The 7,736-nt window shown below is 51.9% G+C and overlaps 1 protein-coding gene across 4 annotated transcripts in view; it reads left to right on the top strand.

Annotated features, from left to right (window-relative positions):
• Nucleotides 1-199: 199 nt before the first annotated feature.
• CLCN3 (chloride voltage-gated channel 3) overlaps nt 200-7,736 on the top strand; it is a 148,534-nt gene continuing 140,997 nt past the window's right edge. For 3 of the 4 annotated variants that reach the window (XM_006026207.3, XM_006026202.3, XM_006026205.3), the window contains exon 1: nt 201-385. The gene's annotated coding sequence lies outside the window, so the exon portion shown is untranslated. Of the gene's footprint in view, nt 386-7,736 lie in introns of all 4 variants that reach the window. The other variant, XM_006026201.3, reaches the window with a different exon arrangement.

Raw genomic sequence — 7,736 nt, 5'->3', positions numbered from 1 at the left:
ACTGTTGCCTGTACATTGTATTGTACAAAGGTTTGAATGGACGTACAGTTACAAAAAGGATCGCAGCGTTGGGAGGCAGGCAAACCCCACAGAAGGCGGGAACGAAAAAACGCGGCGGAACGCAGACCGGGGGCCCCTTTCGGGGACAGACCAGCGGCACCGGAAGTGCCCGGTATGCAACGGAGTGGTGGAAGCGCCGCGCTAGCTATCCGCCGGCGCGGCCGGAAGTCCCGCAATGACGTTCCAGTGGGTCGACTGCGGGCTGGTAGGACGGAGCCGAGGGTTGTGGGGGGCGCGGAGCAGAGCCCAACTGCCGCCGCAGGAGGATGAGCGAGCGGCCCGCTGGCAGCGGCAGCGGCGCCGCCCCGATTACCTCTGCCCCCAGGTAGGGCGGGTGCGCGGGCAGTCGGTTGGTCAGACGGGGCGAGAGGCCGGGGTGGCGGGCGCGGCCCCCACAGCCCGGCCCGCAGACTCCCCTCCCCCCTCCCTGTGCCATACTGCGCGGGGCTGCTCCAGCGGCTGCCCGCCTCGGCAGGTGCTTCCGTCTCCGCGCAACTTTCTTCTGTCAATCCGGTGAGCTTCACAGCGGGCCCCCGGCCCCATCTCCTGCCCCTTCCCGGCCTCGTCCCCTGCCGCCCCATGCTGGATTGGGAGCAAGCTTTGCTGCTGCTGAAGAGAGGGCGCGTTTGTCCAATATCGAATGGGGGCAGAGCCTTTCGCTTGGCCCTTTCTTTTTCATGTTATTTCAAGTGTGTTAATCTTGCCTGCCCTGTACTCTGCCACTGTTTGCAATGGCATTTCTCCCTCCGAGGCAAGGATTTCTTCAGGCCATATCTTTTACTGGATTGACTGCGTAGTTGGGATGAAGCTTTCCAATGCAAGAAGGATATCTTGTCTTTGAAAGCTTGTCTGACTTTGGACCAACTATATGGACCAAAGTTGGTTCAATAAAAGATGCCACCCTAAGAAACGGTTGCCTCTCACATACTTTCTGGACTGTCACAGCTGCAGCCTCGCTCTTGCGCTGTCATCCTCTCTGTCAGCCCTGTGCATAAACCGGTTGTTTGTTATCTTTGCTGTGGAAGGGAAAATGGGATTTACAAAATCCAAATGTGGACAGAGCCTTTCAGATCTATCTGTTAGCCTTGTATTCTTCCTGTTATTTGAAGTGTATTAACCTCAGAAGCAAAACTGTACGCAGTTTTGTTTACACTGTGCTTCTCTGTTGTGACTGGTGAACTGCCATCTGCCTTCCTGCTCCGTTTCAGTGGTTACCTGTCCTGACCACCCTCTTGTCTTTCTCTCATGGTAGCTCTTGTATTTCCTTCTGTTCTGCTCTCTGTGCTCCTATTTGTGTGCAGAGAGCCTGCTCCTACATGCTGTAATTCCAGAGCATCCAAGCAGACTTGATTAATTGAGACTGCTGGAGTGTAGAAATTACCACTCTCCAGCAGTCTTCAGCATCACGTGTATCAGCATCCCCATGCTGAAAAATGGCACCTGGGTGCTTTAAACTAAAGCTTGTTGGATGAGCTTTAATGCAAAGCACCCTGCTGTCATTTTTCAGCACAGGAACACCGACTGATACACGTGATGCTCCGGGCGCATTTATTTAGTGCGGCTCTCAGAGCTGCGCTAGTTAAAGCACTCCCCCCCCCACGCCACCTGGAGTATGTGTATAAACGCCCTCTGAGCTTGGTCAGGGATATTATCCTGGAATATATCAATGCCTATGAGAGAGAGGCAGAATCTAGGGCAGGGTGGTACTTTCTGAAGAAACTTGTTCAGCGAGTCATGAGCTTTCATAGACTGCAGCTTGCTTTATCCTATATAGTAGGCTATTCAAGTTGTAGCATTCATAGCATAAACATAAACATGTTATGTACTTCTAAACCACTTATTAGTCTGCATTAGAAAGCACCCTGCCCTGCTTTCTGCCAGTCTTTGTATATTGCCTTGGCTCTGATCCTGCTTCCTTAGCTTAGATTGGAGCCTTAGATGGTAAGTGTTAGGGTTGGGGTTTGGCCTTTGGGGTGTATGAAGAGTGCCTATAGCATGTTAGGTGTTACCAGAATACAAATAGTATTACTTGTAGTCCACCTCATGTTTAGGTGACTGCAAGCTCCAGGCTTTGTAGGCACTGGGTATGTATAAAACTTGGAGATAGCTTGGGGTATTGCAAGCCTGTGGTTGAAGTTTTATACTTTAGAATTAACCTAGATCAGGGGTTCCCAAAGTTTTTATGCCACGGCCCAGCAAACTGTGGCCTGAAAGTGGCTGTAGGCTGGCAAACTGCAGCCCAGCAGTCGCAGCCAACTGCAGCTGGAATTCCTGACTAGAAGAGAGGTAAGGATACCCCCATCCCCCGGGGGGGGGGGGGGGGGGGGGGGGGGGGGGGGGTGGGGGGGGGGGGGGGGGGGGGGGGGAGATGGGGTGCAAACCCTGTGCTGCCGTGGACCCTGTGGAAAGAGCCACGGCCTCTGCCCGGCTCTGGGGGGCTGTGGTTTGTCTGTCTGTGGTCACTTCTGGTCCAGCAGCTGACTCACCATGGTCTGAGGATTGAGAATCACTGACCTAGATTAACTTTCCTTGCATAGTAATAGAGGAAAAAGAAGAATGTGTTGACCAGTGATTCTTACCAGGTGTCATGGTCCCCTGGGGTACCTTGAAATCCTTTCAAGGATGCCACACAATATAAAGCCAAAGGTTTCAAATAGGAATATGTAGTGTTGAAAACATTCTGAACTACTGTGACCTTTCTGAGTTCTTTGCAACAGAAAAATTGCTCTATTATTTCTCTAGTCAAAAAAAGAGTGAAAAACTTAAGAATTACTATTTTCTAAGGAGTGCCTTAAGTCTAACAAGAGGGGTGTCTTGAGTTTGAAAAGGTTCAGAACCATTGGTATTGACGATATCTGGAACCATTGAGAACCATTTGTTTTGCTAAGTTTGGAATGACTTACCCTGATTTCATAGTGTCTTTGACTATTATTTGAGTATATAGAATTGCTTATGAGCGTGAAAGCCATGCCTCTGCCAAGCCACAGAACCCAAGCCAGGCAAGCATATGCTTACAAGCTATATCTGAAAGCAGGATGTCAGCAAGGATACCTCTTGGATTTCCCTGCTGCCTACATCCTCATGCCTAGGGACCTACCAAAGTCATGGTGGAAGTGTGCTGCATAGTAGCTCCTTTAATCTTGCAGTTTCCCCTGTGCACCCCACCCCTGATTGCCAGAGAGGCTGTACCACTCACCACTCACTCCTGATCGGAGGGGAGGCAAAAACCATGGTTTTAAATATGACATGGTTTTTGCCTCCTGCTGCTGATTGGCTGACCCAACAGCCCTGTTGCTCTGTGCTGATCAGCCGAGAGGCAAAAACCGTGCCATAATTAAAACTGTGGTTTTTGCCTCCCTGCTGATTAGGAGTGAACAGTGAGGCTCCTCTGCCAGTCAGTGTGGGGACGGAGGGTGCACCTGGGAAAGTGCAAGATTAAAGGAGCCACCATGCAGCAGGCTTCCACCATGATTCCAGTAGGTCGCTACTCATGCCATTCACCCCGGGAAGCTGTACCCTCAAACAAGCTGTGCCGTTTCACAGGAGGTACTTCCTGAGCTGGAAATGCAATAGCATTTGTGCAGTGGTACAGGCATCTAATTAGCTTAGTTGAGGTCCTGTTTGGAGCAGCATAATGTGGGAGGGTGCTGGTGCCTGCCCTGGTAAGTTTGTCACACAGATGGGCCTTCTGTCAATGGCAAAGAGATGACAGCAATAAGTTGATGTTTTTTAAGTTCCTTGTTTTCCTCATTTTGGACTGGGAGAAATTAAATAAGAGCTAGCAGTGTGTCCCAGGGGAGCTGGGGTTACAGGAGGACCCCTGGCCAAAGCAAAAAGAAAGCCCCACTTACCTTCTGCAGAGCCCGAAAAGCAGGAAGGAACACGCGCTGTGAAACCACCACCACGACTTATCAGCTGCACTTATATCCAGCTGGGGCCGGGGAGCGTGGGCTGGAGATGCCACCCGGTGGAAATAAAAAGCTGCCCCGAGGGTGCAGCGGGAGGGCAGACGAGCGGAGGCTCGAGGAGGAAGCCCACACCCCGAGGGGCTCAGTTGCTGTATCGGGCAGCATGGGAAGCCGGGGGCGGAGCCGGGAGAGGCTCCGACAGCAGAACCAACGGCAGAGTCAGCAGCGACGCCGACAGCAGAGCCTGCAGTAAAGCCGACAGCAACGCCGGCGGAGGAGCCGACAGCAGAGCCTGCAGCAACGCCAGTGGAGGAGCCGACGGCAGAGTCGGCAGCGATGCCGACAGCAGAGCCTGCAGCAAAGCCGGTAGCGATGCCTACAGCAGGGCTTGCAGCGAAGCCGGTAGCAAAGCCGGCAGCAACGCTGGCAGAGGCTCCAGCAGCAACATCTGAAGCAGAGCTGGCAGCGGCACTGGCAGAGGGGCCGGTTACAGAAGCAGCAAAAGCAGCGTCGGGCAAGCCGACTCGGGGTCAACTTGCAAGCCAGCAGTGAAGCCTCGGAGAGGAGGTAATGTGTGTGGCCAACGGGAAACCCATCGGGTATCACCATGGAGGGCGGCAGAAGACCCCAAGGAGGGACGGAACGAGCAGCAGACGGGCCCCACTACAGTCCTAGGATAAACGACTGGGACTCGATACCCGAGTGGGGCGAGCAACCAGGGCTGGGTACCTAGGCACAGGGGGATCCATGGGGCCTATAGGCTAAGGGCACCCTCTGTGGCCTCCTGGCCCACTGGCCGGATTGCTTTGGCTATCACGGTGGTGGGAATTGCATGCTAAGTCACAGGGTGGTTGGGATAGGGCGCTAGGGATTCGGATTAGTGGGACCCAGGTCCGTGGACTTCGAAGTCTGCACATAGAGTCACGACCTGAAGACACTGACGCGTGGCTGGCGGGCCAAGGGAAGAGGTCGCGTGGAGTCAAGAACTCAAAGGGGCCCAAAGACCAGCAACCCAAGGTGGCGAGTGGCCGGGGTGTAGGGGAGGTCGGAGCCCTGTGAGTGCCCGCCGGGAGGCGTGACAACCCTGGAAGCTGCCTTGAAGGGGAACCCCTCCACTGAGGTACCATTCAAAGTCGTGGTAGGCGAGTCAAGGGGATCCCCTGACATCAGCCAGGGTAGTCTTTGGGGTCCACCCGCAATCCCAGGACAGGCTCTATCAATGGTCCGGGCTAAGGCTGCACGAGAGCGCCTAATAGAGCAGAGGCGGGCACACAGTGCTTTCCTGAACTTTTACACAGATTTGCATACAGTACTTTCATATTCATATTGATATTAAACTAGTGGATTGAGTCATTGGATTAAACACTGCTGTTGTTTTAAACGGGGTTGTTTTTTTTCTTTTATGATTAAATAGAAAGCTTCATTAAACTTTTTAATTTTTGTTAAATTAAATTGTGTACTGAAAGCGAAACCTTTAGGGAGATCTTTGAGGCGCACTGGCAATGTATAAACCTGTATTTTTTTAACAAGGTGATATTAGAGTTTAAAAATCTAGCTTTTTGATTTATATAATTTCATGAACATGAGTAATAAAACTGGATGGATCATCTTTATTTTACACTTGAATTCACTAAAATAATATGTGCCAGTCCACAGATTTCATGGGGAACATTTTACATCTAAACAAAATAAGTTAACACATTTCACTTTATTTGTGATTGTGTTAATTTGCAACCTAAATATTAGGCTTGATCAGTGGAAAGTGATTGTTCTGTTCTGTGATGAGTCCTTGTGAACGTGGAGGGATGTGTGAGGCCCGACCTGAGGAAGCCTCTGGGAGGAGGCCAACCTGACTCCCTGAATGGGGGGTCGGTTTTGCAGAACCTGGAAGCTACTAGGTAATGACCTAATGCATCTTCTGCAGTTTGCTGATGAGTGAAGAAAAAAAGGGAACTGCCCTAGGCCCACCAATGGTCCTGGAAAGTCCTGGGCCTAGCAGAGTGCAAAGATAGCAATTTTTATTTAGAAATAACAGCTTGCAAAATGAGATAACGGCGTGGCTTTAATCCCGGAAGAGGCAGTAAGGCGAAAAGTGAACCCCACTTCTAGGGGAGATAACTGGTGGGAGGAAAGGTGTATATAAAGTGGAAGCACCGGGTCCAGGGTGGAACTACTGCAGGGAGGACAAGGCTAAGGACCCGATAAAGGAGGTAGTCTCACCACCCTGGACGCAGGGTGGGGTTCCCGAGACCTTTCGGGTAATAACATGGGATAGGGTGTGGAGTGCCTTTCCTCCAGCCCGACGCGCTTGCAGCTCATAAACTTGTTATGGTATTAACCGTGTGTGTGTGTTGTTGATTTTCCTTACAATAAAGAGCAACATTTGAGTTTTACCTGGTGTGTGACTTGTAGGTTACTCACCTACCGCCTTTGGGAAGGGAGGGAACCCCTAACAAGTGGTGGAGAATGTGGGCATGAGAGACCGCACCCCCCCTCCCCCTTGGAATGGCCTGGCCAGCTGTGTCAGAGGAGCAGTAAATATGTTCGCATGCCGGGGAAAAACCACAAGTCTCTCCGAACTTAGTAAGAGTGTACATCTATGGTCCCCCTCCGGAGTAAGGGACCTCAGGTGGAGGGAATGCCAGTGGCAGGCGGGCAGAAAACCAGGGAAGAAGGCATTGCTAGAAGGCGCCATCTCTTTGTTGTGGGAAGCAGTGGGAATTTTGTTGCCCTTAGAGGATCCAAAATCAGAGGAGGGGCGAGAGGTGGCGGTGACTGATCTGGTCGGGGATCAGAATGACCAACCTATCCCCTCCTCTTTAGGAACAGAGGTGGAGACAACTCCGCCGGAGAAGTCAGAGGTAAGTACAGTTATGAAATCCAAAGTACACCAAGCGCCAGATGGGGGGCCTGCTGGGCAAGAGTGGGAGGTGGTCCCTTGGAAACTGACAGACCTCCAGACTGAGCTGGCAGGCTGAACAAAAGAAGTAAAGGAGACCTGGGGCATGTGGGCTAATAGAGTAGTGTCCTAAGGGTTAGACACATTTTTCACTCCTAGAGAATCAATAGCAGTGATGGCAAAAATCTTCCCAGGGGAGTGGTACAAGTCAGCCCAGGCCTCTTCACTGGTAGATCCCAGGCTGACGGGACATTACTCTTATCAACTAATGGGGATGGCGTTAAAATCATTGGATGCCTGGGAGTTGTCCAGGGATCGACACGCTAGAGAGCCGAAGTGGGTAGATTTGGTGGGGGGGGGGGGGGGGGGGGGGGGGGGGGGGGGGGGGGGCGTACGACAATTAAGTGGGTATGCATTCATTGAGGCAGCTTTGTATGACCAGTTAAACAATGACCCCCTGCGAGTCATAGTCATTGGAACTGCAGGGGAGTGCACTCTCCACAAAGGGATAGGCCCCTTGAAGAATCTTTTGATGCAAGGATACGATACTTGGATGAACCATTCCCTAAGGGATATTATAAGGGGGTTGCAGACTTTGATTAATTTGACTGAGGAACACCCGAAATCGAAACAGGTGGCAGCGGTGAAAGGAATGTCAGTGGAGGTGAAGAAAATTCCTCGCTAACAGCTCTGGATTGAGCTGAGGAAGGTGGGAATCCCCTTAGAGCAGATTGATGAAAAACCAACTGGTGAGCTGTATAGGCTTTGGAGAGAACACAACCTGGGAGAGAAGGATAAGGCCGCCGCTGCTGCCGCCGCCGCACCCCCCCCCCCCCCCCCCCTGCTGAGGAGCCCGATACTCCGCCTGG

Source organism: Alligator sinensis, unplaced genomic scaffold, assembly GCF_000455745.1.
Source record: "Alligator sinensis unplaced genomic scaffold, ASM45574v1 scaffold512_2, whole genome shotgun sequence".
In the NCBI taxonomy this organism is placed as follows: Eukaryota; Metazoa; Chordata; order Crocodylia; family Alligatoridae; genus Alligator; species Alligator sinensis.
Note: the sequence above shows the minus strand (reverse complement) of the source record. Positions and strands in the feature narration are given on the sequence as shown.